The sequence below is a fragment of the Engraulis encrasicolus genome, chromosome 1, assembly GCF_034702125.1.
Source record: "Engraulis encrasicolus isolate BLACKSEA-1 chromosome 1, IST_EnEncr_1.0, whole genome shotgun sequence".
Taxonomy (NCBI): domain Eukaryota; kingdom Metazoa; phylum Chordata; class Actinopteri; order Clupeiformes; family Engraulidae; genus Engraulis; species Engraulis encrasicolus.
Window position 1 is genome coordinate 37,098 of NC_085857.1, and position 11,306 is coordinate 48,403.

The 11,306-nt window shown below is 43.0% G+C and overlaps 1 pseudogene; it reads left to right on the forward strand.

Moving 5' to 3' along the window:
- The first annotated feature begins 6,563 nt into the window (after nt 1–6,563).
- LOC134445379 (uncharacterized) lies at nt 6,564–8,127 on the forward strand (annotated as a pseudogene).
- The last annotated feature ends 3,179 nt before the right edge of the window (nt 8,128–11,306 follow it).

Sequence of the window (11,306 nt, forward strand, 5' to 3'; positions counted from 1 at the left end):
TTCACAGAACATAATAGTGAAGGTGTCTGGGGAAGTTTTATAAATTAAATTAGATAAATTATTAAAAATATTTTGAAAATATGCAAAAATATCCAATAACTCATTATAAATTCAAAATGGCCGACACCATATGACGTCATAATATGCAAATTAGATGGGATAATTTACTCCCAAAATAAACTTTGGGTCATCCTCAATATTTGTCTCATTAATTGTCAGGCTCTATCTATTACCCATGTTAAGCCACAGCCTTTTGAATATGTAAGATCCCCCCATATGGGCCCTGACAAAGGGGCACTGAATTCACAGCGCCGGTGGCTCACGGGCATGGTATTAACATTTGTTTGCGTTCTTTTCCTTATTTCAACGCCTTTGTTTTACTACTCTGAGTTTTCTGTTGACTTCAAAGATAAACATTGCATATCTGACATCTGGATCTCAAAAGCACTGTGTGACAGAGGGCCCCCTTGGGGGGACCGCCCCAAAACCTCCGGTCACCTGTATGCATTGCGCACCTCCCGGCGTGAAAAGCGCGCACCCCCCGGTGTGCGTTCCCAGCGCATCTTGGTCAGCGGCCATTTGTCCCTGCATGCGCGCACCTCCCGTGCCCACGCAGAGACTGAAATTCCCGCCAGATCCAATATGTGTGGTTTAAATGCTTACTATGATGTGTTTGAAATTCTATGCATGTGTTTAGTATCAATCTGATGGAAATACTTCGGGTGGTGAACAGGTCTTGGTTTTGAAACTGTTATTAGTGAATTTATTAAAGATTTAGAATCATAGGATTTGGATACGGTGTTGGTTACAACCCAACCCCGCGCCATTGTGCTAAGCCCAGCCCAGGTAAATGCCGGCACGTCATTGGTCCCTGGTTGGGGTCGTCCCACGAGATACCTAGGTATTAAACTTTGGTGTAATGATCAAATCTTTGAGTTTAAACCCCGCTAAAGGGCTCCCGTGGACCTAGTGTCCATGTAACCATTTCCTCTTAATTAGGTAGCATTGACTTTTTCAACATTGTACTTTGTCGTAGAATTAGATTTGTCCTGTAATAAAACTTTCATTGATCTATATTTTGCTGTAGATCCCGTTTATTCCTTCATAAGGTTATTGTACTGTCGAAACGTAGCAGCTCCAAGGACATTTCTCCATGTGGAGTGGGACGCTATACTTCGGGTCAGCCCGAGTGTCAATGGTGTCTACTTAGGATAAAAATATGTTATCGTAAACTGGAACTTAAGCGGGGTGATCAGACCTTTTGGGTGTAGCTCTCGACATACACCTCTCGCTTCCTATTGCAGTCGAATAGAAGTAAAGTGTATGGGGCTTAGGATCTCATAAGTATGGTACCTTCCAGCAACTTTAACCTCTGATTTATTCTAGACGTCTCTCATATGGGATGGACATGCACAAAGAAATTAGTCGGCCGCGTGCAAATCAGTTCTACAAGTAAATGGATATAAAACCCTTGACAGCTGGACTCAGACTTAACCGATATTGTTGGAATATTCATAATAAGAACAGTTTATATTAATTGAGTGCAATCACACAATTATCCTGGGACTAGGGAGATCTACGACTGAGATCCCATCATAATACGGAAACTTGGTAAATTAGGATGCAAAATGAAATGTTTTCTACAGTCCGGAGCTTAAGGAGCAGAGCACGAGACTAGGATTCCGGTGTTGGGCCTATCTCTGGGTTTTCAGTGGTGACCGGCGTCGTGATTCCCTGGATGCGTAAAATATGGAGTCAGATAAAGCATGAGGTTTGGACTGCTTCTTATCTACGCCTGGATTTGGTAAGAAAAACTTTTCATTTTTCCACAACTCAAGATAAGGGACAAATCTAGCACACTACACATATACATCCTTTTGTTGTTTTCGAGTCGACATACTCGTGTTAGATCAGCACCGTAGAACGCTGATAAGGGCTGAAGAAAGTAGTGGGGAAACAGCAGGGATACGACAGAGTTGATGTACAATTCATGGCTTCGGCCATGGATTATTTGAAAAATGTCTTTTGCCGCCTGAGCTAGGAGGCATCACTTCCAAGACAGTTACCCCATGGTCTTGGGATGGTTAAAGTGACGGCAGTAACGTGGCTCAATGTGAACAAAGGGTGGTGTTCCCACCGCTTTATTTCTACAAATCGTATTTGGCACTAACCGGAGAGGTCAGTGAAAGCCTTACGCACCCTCTCAAAAGTAAATTCAATGGTCCATGGGCTCGTAAACTGAGTCCAAACACACGGCCCACAGAGTTAGCCGCTACCAACTCCATAAGCATTGCATTGTAGAGCTAGCCATAGCAGTGTTTTGGAGGCGAGTTTTCCGGTGACCATGCTAACGTTGTAAGCGCAAACGCTACTCCAGGATGGTCTCCCGAAATCCCACCAGAGTCCATACACAGTTTTGTGCTATGCAGCGCCTACAACATGAGATGGTTATGCAGTGGTGGTAGTAAAGTCCTGAACGAATTCGAGATAACAAACGCATGCTGCAGCCGTAGTCGGCTCAGCTGTTGTGATAACCCGGATGTATAGTAGATTTCCATGGCAACGAGTCCCTCGCGAGAACGCGCACGCGCCACTTGCCCTGGCAAGATCAGCTGGCGAGATAAACAGAGTCATGAGAGATAAGAGAACCCACGTCGTAAGAGACGTAGGGATTTAAATTCGGATTCCCTCTCATGCACTTGATAGTTCAACTTTTGGATACTTTAATAGCAAGTTTGCACTCGTCGCGTAAAACACATGGAAGTCACATACACTGAGCCTCCCACATTGATCATAACCACTGCCGTCTCACGACTCCCTAATTTGAAGCAATGCCAGAAACTTTTGTTGATGACTTGCACCGTACAGAAGGTTGAGGGTTAAATAATATGTTTTAGCTGTTGTGTGTGCTTATAAAGCCATAGACAGGCTGTTTGCAGGTTGGAACCATTTAGGCTCGCCTACAAAGGCTGTCTTTCTCTGCATAGACTTACTAGAGCAGTAGACAAAATGTTGTGCTTGCTCGTTGGTTGTGTGCACCGGACAGCTGTTTTGAGGCTAGAGCTGTTTATGTGTGAAACCGCAAAGGCTTTGCTATTAGTGTTATTTACCTGCAGCTAAATCTGGTGGAGAGGAATATTTCCTCTGCAGCTACGATCCAACTCATTTAACGCATTTTCTGGTGGCCTACAAGGGCCTCTGACATCATGAGCTGGGGCGGCGATTGCCTGGTCCGCCGCTAGGAACCAAAGCAACTCCAGCCGCGCCAATTTAATACGCAGTTCCTGATCCGGAACTGTCTTGTGATAGTCAATTAATTATTGAAATGGGTCGAAGCCATTCCAACACGAAGCAATGCTGCACGTGGTGCGAGTATTGGATAAACAAATTGTTCCAGCACATGGGGTAGGGGTATCGATTCAAAGTGAATCGGATCATGGGACATTTCACAGAATAAGTCATGGAAAAACATTGTTGTGTTACATTCGCCAAAGGTTCTCGAAACACATCACGCAGCACAAACACTAATGCCACGGGCTTCCGCCCATTTGAAGTAATGACAGGGCGAGTCATAAGACTCTCCATTGGCCTGCATCTCTCCAAATGACTTGAGACCACTGACGGTGGCCACCTCAGCCCACAGCGCTGACAAATTGCCCAAAGCACTGTATGCACAGGCTAAGCTAAGGCAACAGCAATCTAATGTGAGAAGTGACACACTTAATCCTACTGCTGAAAATTAATTTGTTGCGGGAGATATGAACAATGATGCGCGTGTTTGTGAGAGAAAATACCTTGTCCCACACTGGCACGGCCCATAAAGCTGTGAACAACAGTTGTCTGGCCGTGACCAGGGGAAACTGCAATGTTTTCACTTAACCCTGTGAAACCTGAACCATGAAAGCAATGAGAGAAAATTCTAATTTTTTGGAATTTGCTTCAATATTGGTCCCTTATAAGAAATGTAAAAAAAATTTTCAAAATTTTGTTAAGGTCGCTGAGATATTTAATGCATCATATATGATGCATCAGGCTTTTAATGAATGAAAATTCCAATTTCATGACCATTGAAAAATGACTTTTAATGCATTTACAACTTTTTTTTAATTTAAAAAAGTTGTCAGACAATTTAATTTGAGGACTATCTTTAAATATTTAGTGAGATCCTGCCATTTTTTTAAGCCTATCCTTGTTTTAGCAGGACCATATTTTACATTTCCCACAGCCTGGTTGGGTATTTTTTTAAAATCTATGTAAAAACATAGCTGATTGGATGCTCAACAACCTATTTATGAGTGTAATATAGACCATTATTCATTTTTGATGTGTAATTTGAATATATGGGTCCATTACTACAATTGGACCATTTCTCCATTCACTTCAATGCATTTTTTACGAGATCATAATTTCAACATTTTGCATTACATTTTCAAAATTGCAAGTAAAACCTGTTTCTTAAGGCAATATCTTTGTCTTGAAGTAAAACAACTTGTGCGTTTTGTTAAACGATCGTCGTGGTGTGCTTTGCAAGTTTCCCTATGGAGCAAATGCATTGATGGCTGACTTCCTGCCACCGCCGGATGGTGCTTATATGTCTCATCAGTTTTAGCACGATCTCTCTGCAACACGGTGTAAAAATATAAACTCTTCCTTGCTTAATTGCACAAAGCAAGTGTTCAAATTAAAGGATGTAGAGTTATATTTCGGAAATTTGTACACAAACCTTATGCAATTTGACGAAATCTCAGCGTCGGTCAGGGAAACCGCTTCCACCCCATTTTCCTGTTTTTCGCCGAGCTGTGGTCAACTTGTTGTCGACCGCTGCTCTCTTGTGGCGGTTTCCGCGTACTGCAGGACGTTTGGAAATGACACGCAGGATGTTTTTCAGATCGATTTTTTTTTGTGTCAGCGTGGAGAGGGCTTTGAATTTGATGAGACATATATGATGCATCCGGCGCGATAGGGTTAAGTGCAATGCAAAAGGTTTAGGTGCTCATCTGATGAATAATCATATTATGTGTCTGTTACAGAAGCTGCGGCCATTCCATGGACGCCGGACAAAAAGAAGACTGTCGGGCCGACACACGTTAGGCCTGACCAAGGGGTGCAGCTCACCCATAACTACGGATGTTGGAGATGGGTTTGGAAATCCTTCAAGGGGCCAGTACACACTGATCTCATTTCATTACATACTAAACAAGATATAGCCTGGCCCTCCGGAGTAGCTCCGGGTCAAAATTGCCACACACAAACGTTGTAATGAAGGCTCCATCCATCCTCCCTTTAACCCATTGAGGTCTAAGTGCCCTTGAGAGGGCAATTTGACATGTCTCCAAAAACAAATCTGTAACTCTGTGAGTTTTTGTCATTGAAACACATAAGTTACGCCATTAGAAACCTCAGACCTTCCAGATTTCAAATATATATATATTAAATAAATTATATAGCTGGCCCAATGTAAAGAAAGTGAAAAGAAATCTTCGCATATTCTGTACTCTCTGCCTGTAGCAGCCACACCTATAGCTATTCACATGTAAAGTACCGGTGCTTGAGTGGCTATTCAGAGGTGACAACACGCCCCTTTCAGGTAGGGTAAACACAGCAGACGTAGAGTGACAGGGGGGTTGGGGCTATCAGAGCACATGGGGATTGACAGGGGGGTGTGGGCCATTAGAGGTTTTTCCACACCTATCTCATTAGTATTCAAATGAGACAGGCAGTGGCAGTGACATAGTCATTCTTTTTTGCATTTTGTATGAAAACAACAAAACATTTCTAAATGCCCTTTTCACTTTTATGCTGCCAACACATTTGTTTACAAGATTCAAACTTCAAAAGTCTTGGCTAGATATATTTATTGTGTGTTTTCTTGAACTTTTTGAAGACGTCTGAAACCTGTTTTTTTGTACAGTTGTGTTTATACTCAATTTAAATAAAACATGTTTGTATGACATCCAATTTTTTTTTTCAGATTATTTCTTGTCAGGCTTTTCACAATACAACCATATATTCCACTTTTGCATAGATGCTTACTGTTAGCTGAAAATACTTGAAAATGTCAGGGTGGTGCAAGCAGCCTAAAAGCCTCTGAAAGGCCTTAGACCTCAGAGGGTTAAACTCACTGTAGGCTGCACTCCATAGCCCACTAAAGAATTACAAAATAGCATCATGTGGTATCAGTTTTAAAACTGCCCACTTGCTAACATTTGTGTTATGCACATACTCTATCACATAAAAAAAATGATGAGAAGGATCCGGAAAAGTGCAACCGCACGTAGGACCTTGTACATAACCTCACACATATAGTCTACAAAGACATTACTTAACCTGTCTTTTCCCCTCACAGATGAGAACCGACGAAAGAAGTGTACTGTGGTGTCAATTGACTCCATAGTAACAATTTGTACACCACACCTCTGATTGCACATGTGAACCAAGAAATGTTTTAATTGACTACCTGTGTTATACATGACCAGCACAATGTCCCATACTTCATCCACACCCACACACAACTGATTAAGGGTAGCATGAACAAAACCTTGTTGCACGATGTCAATTTAGTTATGGCACACATTTCATACATACTGAATGCCTACACTACACACTGTGACACGAATGGAGACACATACACATGGCTGCAGTCACGCATCGAAGACCCAATTACTGACTATGGATTTGGACTCGCGGCTCAAGTAAATTCTATGCGCAGCAAAAGAGATTTACTCTCACAAATATCTGGCCTCTTTGGTACAGTCAATTCGGCAGTGAACTCGTACAGAATCAGCGGACAGTCGCAGTACACAAGTTAGCTGGCAAGCCATGTGGCCACTGGATTCCAGCACCTCACTAACTCCAATAAACGAATCATTAAGGCTGTGCGGTCAGAAGCGCAGGCGCTACTGACCACTAGTCTAGCATTATTCAACCAAACCTACAAGCTCGAGCGTGACTCAGCCTATAGACATAGACATTTGCACAAGATTTGTTTACTGCTGCCCCCCAACAAGTTTTAGATGTGCGCGGCACAGAGTGCCTAAGCGTGCGCTGCAAGATCTTATAGTGATCTTGGATTTACATAGGTGGTTTGAATCTGACAAAATGAAAAATGTACAGTATTCTGAGCTATTGACCACTCTGATGTATTCAGGTATTAACGTGGGACCACCTTACAGGGTATATGACTATAGGTACAACTGAGACAATGTTCACCACTCGAATTGTTGCCATGACCAAATAGGCCTATGTCCTCTGTACTTGTAATACTCTTGATTCCAAGTTAATAACCGTTAGGTCACTCCATGGATACTTCAGCTCCGTCCAGGTGTCCAACACACAGGAGTGTGTGGCATCAGTAAGATGAACTCTTTCTCCTATGGCGGGCTGACATGCCCCGCCAACCACAGCTTCTGTCTAGCGGTGACAGATGACCTCTCCATGGGGTCACTCAACTCCACTGGACTTTGACCTCTCTCCCTGAAGGGAGAACACCGACCCCTTCTACAAGGAGGGGACCCAGGCGCTGGCAGACACCGTGACCCTACAGCAGCTCATCCAGCGGGTACAGTGTACCCAACCAGGCCCACACCCAACCAAATCGGGCCGAGAAGACTGCAGAGCTGCTCAGCAGTCCCACCACTCATGCTGCGGAGGCAGCGTTCACCTGGTGGGATTGGATCTTCAGGGGTTGCGTACTCGCCAGCGCCCTCATCCTCCTCTTCACGCTGTTCCAGTGCTGCTACTTCAAACACCTCATCCGCTCCTTGAAAAGGGAGTCTGGAACAGCACTGACGGTCAGCAAATACCTCACGCCCGTTCTTCGTCAGTGACAACCGGTGGGGGCATTCCTACCGGCCACGAAAGACACTGGACTTTTACCTTCGTGTTCCGAGGGGCCACTGTAAGATCCCCCCATATGGGCCCTGACAAAGGGGCACTGAATTCACAGCGCCGGTGGCTCACGGGCATGGTATTAACATTTGTTTGCGTTTCTTTTCCTTATTTCAACGCCTTTGTTTTACTACTCTGAGTTTTCTGTTGACTTCAAAGATAAACATTGCATATCTGACATCTGGATCTCAAAAGCACTGTGTGACAGAGGGTCCCCTTGGGGGGACCGCCCCAAAAACCTCCGGTCACCTGTATGCATTGCGCACCTCCCGGCGTGAAAAGCGCGCACCCCCCGGTGTGCGTTCCCAGCGCATCTTGGTCAGCGGCCATTTGTCCCTGCATGCGCGCACCTCCCGTGCCCACGCAGAGACTGAAATTCCCGCCAGATCCAATATGTGTGGTTTAAATGCTTACTATGATGTGTTTGAAATTCTATGCATGTGTTTAGTATCAATCTGATGGAAATACTTCGGGTGGTGAACAGGTCTTGGTTTTGAAACTGTTATTAGTGAATTTATTAAAGATTTAGAATCATAGGATTTGGATACGGTGTTGGTTACAACCCAACCCCGCGCCATTGTGCTAAGCCCAGCCCAGGTAAATGCCGGCACGTCATTGGTCCCTGGTTGGGGTCGTCCCACGAGATACCTAGGTATTAAACTTTGGTGTAATGATCAAATCTTTGAGTTTAAACCCCGCTAAAGGGCTCCCGTGGACCTAGTGTCCATGTAACCATTTCCTCTTAATTAGGTAGCATTGACTTTTTCAACATTGTACTTTGTCATAGAATTAGAGTTGTCCTGTAATAAAACTTTCATTGATCTATATTTTGCTGTAGATCCTGTTTATTCCTTCATAAGGTTATTGTACTGTCGAAACGTAGCAGCTCCAAGGACATTTCTCCATGTGGAGTGGGACGCTATACTTCGGGTCAGCCCGAGTGTCAATGGTGTCTACTTAGGATAAAAATATGTTATCGTAAACTGGAACTTAAGCGGGGTGATCAGACCTTTTGGGTGTAGCTCTCGACATACACCTCTCGCTTCCTATTGCAGTCGAATAGAAGTAAAGTGTATGGGGCTTAGGATCTCATAAGTATGGTACCTTCCAGCAACTTTAACCTCTGATTTATTCTAGACGTCTCTCATATGGGATGGACATGCACAAAGAAATTAGTCGGCCGCGTGCAAATCAGTTCTACAAGTAAATGGATATAAAACCCTTGACAGCTGGACTCAGACTTAACCGATATTGTTGGAATATTCATAATAAGAACAGTTTATATTAATTGAGTGCAATCACACAATTATCCTGGGACTAGGGAGATCTACGACTGAGATCCCATCATAATACGGAAACTTGGTAAATTAGGATGCAAAATGAAATGTTTTCTACAGTCCGGAGCTTAAGGAGCAGAGCACGAGACTAGGATTCCGGTGTTGGGCCTATCTCTGGGTTTTCAATTATAACATGTCAAAATCATCAGTTTTGGGCAAGAACCTGTGGCGCCGAGAGGGTTAAGACTAGCTATTTATTCATATTTCTAAAAAGCTAATGGCCTGTATGGTTGAAACTATTTATATGTTCACATTTAGTGTTTTAGTTTCCGGAATGAGTGCGGGTAGATGCTGGCACGTTTTAGCAGCCACTGCTCGTACTTTTCCACTCAATTAGGCTCCATTACTGACTCAAACTCACTTTGACAACTTTCGGACTATCTCATACCTTTTTGGACATACAAACTAGTCGCCGAAGCTTGGCTGTGGGCAAATCGTGATGGCCTACCTGCTACATGGCGCTGGCCTGCTGCTTTGGCTGCTAGCTACTCAACCACACCTGTTTCCAATGCTGCTCCAGGGAGTTTGGACTGCTTTTGAGCCAGCGTGGCTGCTGGCCTCACCAACTTGTTCCATCCCCTGGTTTCTGGCTACACCAACTACTAGACACCGTTCTGTCTCACAGCGTCCAGCCTCACGTCTTGATTCTGTTGACTGACGGCGTGCTCGGTTTAAAAGAACTTCATCTGCTTGTTCGCCTGCCTCCCTCGGCCGAGCTCGCCCCCCACGACGGAAGACTCTCCATCGCCATCCATCGCAGCTCCTGTCGTGGGTTTTGCTTATCATCTCCACGGTCAACAGTCAAACGTGACTGTTCCATTTTATCATGGACTTAACTTTCCACAGCCGTCTATTTAGTTGCGTCCCAGTTTTGTAAATTGAGTCTTTGTATGTCTGAGTTTTTTTTAAATGTTTTTTTGTTTTTATGTTGCCTATCTGTAAAGCGTCTTTGAGTGCCATGAAAAGCGCTATATAAATAAAATGTATCATTATTTATTATTATTTAGTGTTAGCTATTTTTTCTTTTTTTTTCATTTATCCTTTATTTAGCCAGGATTGTCCCATTGAGACTAGAGTCTCTTCTGCCAGGGAGTCCTGGTCAAAATGGCAGCATACATATAGTTACAGACACAGACAAACACATAGACAAAAAGGAAAATAAATGTACAAAAAACACATTAAGAAGAATAAGTTTACATAAAACGTATGAGATAAAAAGTAGCCTATGTGCTGCATAGTCAGAAACAATGACACTCCTCTGTGTATACTGTATTATTTTCCCTCTTAAAAGTCTCTAATGAGGGCAGAGAGTCCATACATAATATCTTCTGCAACTCATTCCATAGGTATGGGGCATAAAAAGAAAACCCTGTTTTCCCTAATTCAGTGCGAGGAGTACAAGACTGTAGTAGTAACTTGTGTGAGGAACGTGTGCCATAAGATAAAGTACAAAAAGTCAATATATTACAGATATAATAGGGAAGTTTGCCCAACAGTACCTTTGCAATAAAAAGTAACATATGCAATTTACGCCTTAAATACAAGGATGGCCATTGGACTTTAGAGTACAGATCACAATGGTGGGTTCTTGAGGGGCACCTGTTACAAATCGCAATGCTGAATGATGAACTGCATCCAGCTTCTTAAGGAGACATAAGGGCGCATGCATATCAATTGTATCCCCATAATCTATCACTGAGAGAAAAGTACTTTGAACCAGCCTTTTTCTTGCTAGAAATGAAAAACATTTTTTCAAACGAAAATAAAAACCAACTTTAGGTCTTAGCTTTGTTAAAAGATCATTTATGTGTACCTCAAATGTGAGCTTTTGGTCTAGCCAAATACCAGGATTTTTATAAGAACTAACTCGCTCCAGGAGGGTACCATCAAGTGTTGCTAAGTTACCATCAGGACAAGATCTTGAACATGTGAAAATTATATACTTCGTTTTATTTTTATTTAGTGCTTATTTCAATTGCAATAACGCATTTTGAATAGATATGAAGGAAGTTTGTAAAGAGGTCAAAGCATCTTGCACTGAGGTACCAACGGTGTATAAAATGGAATCATCAGCATACAGAT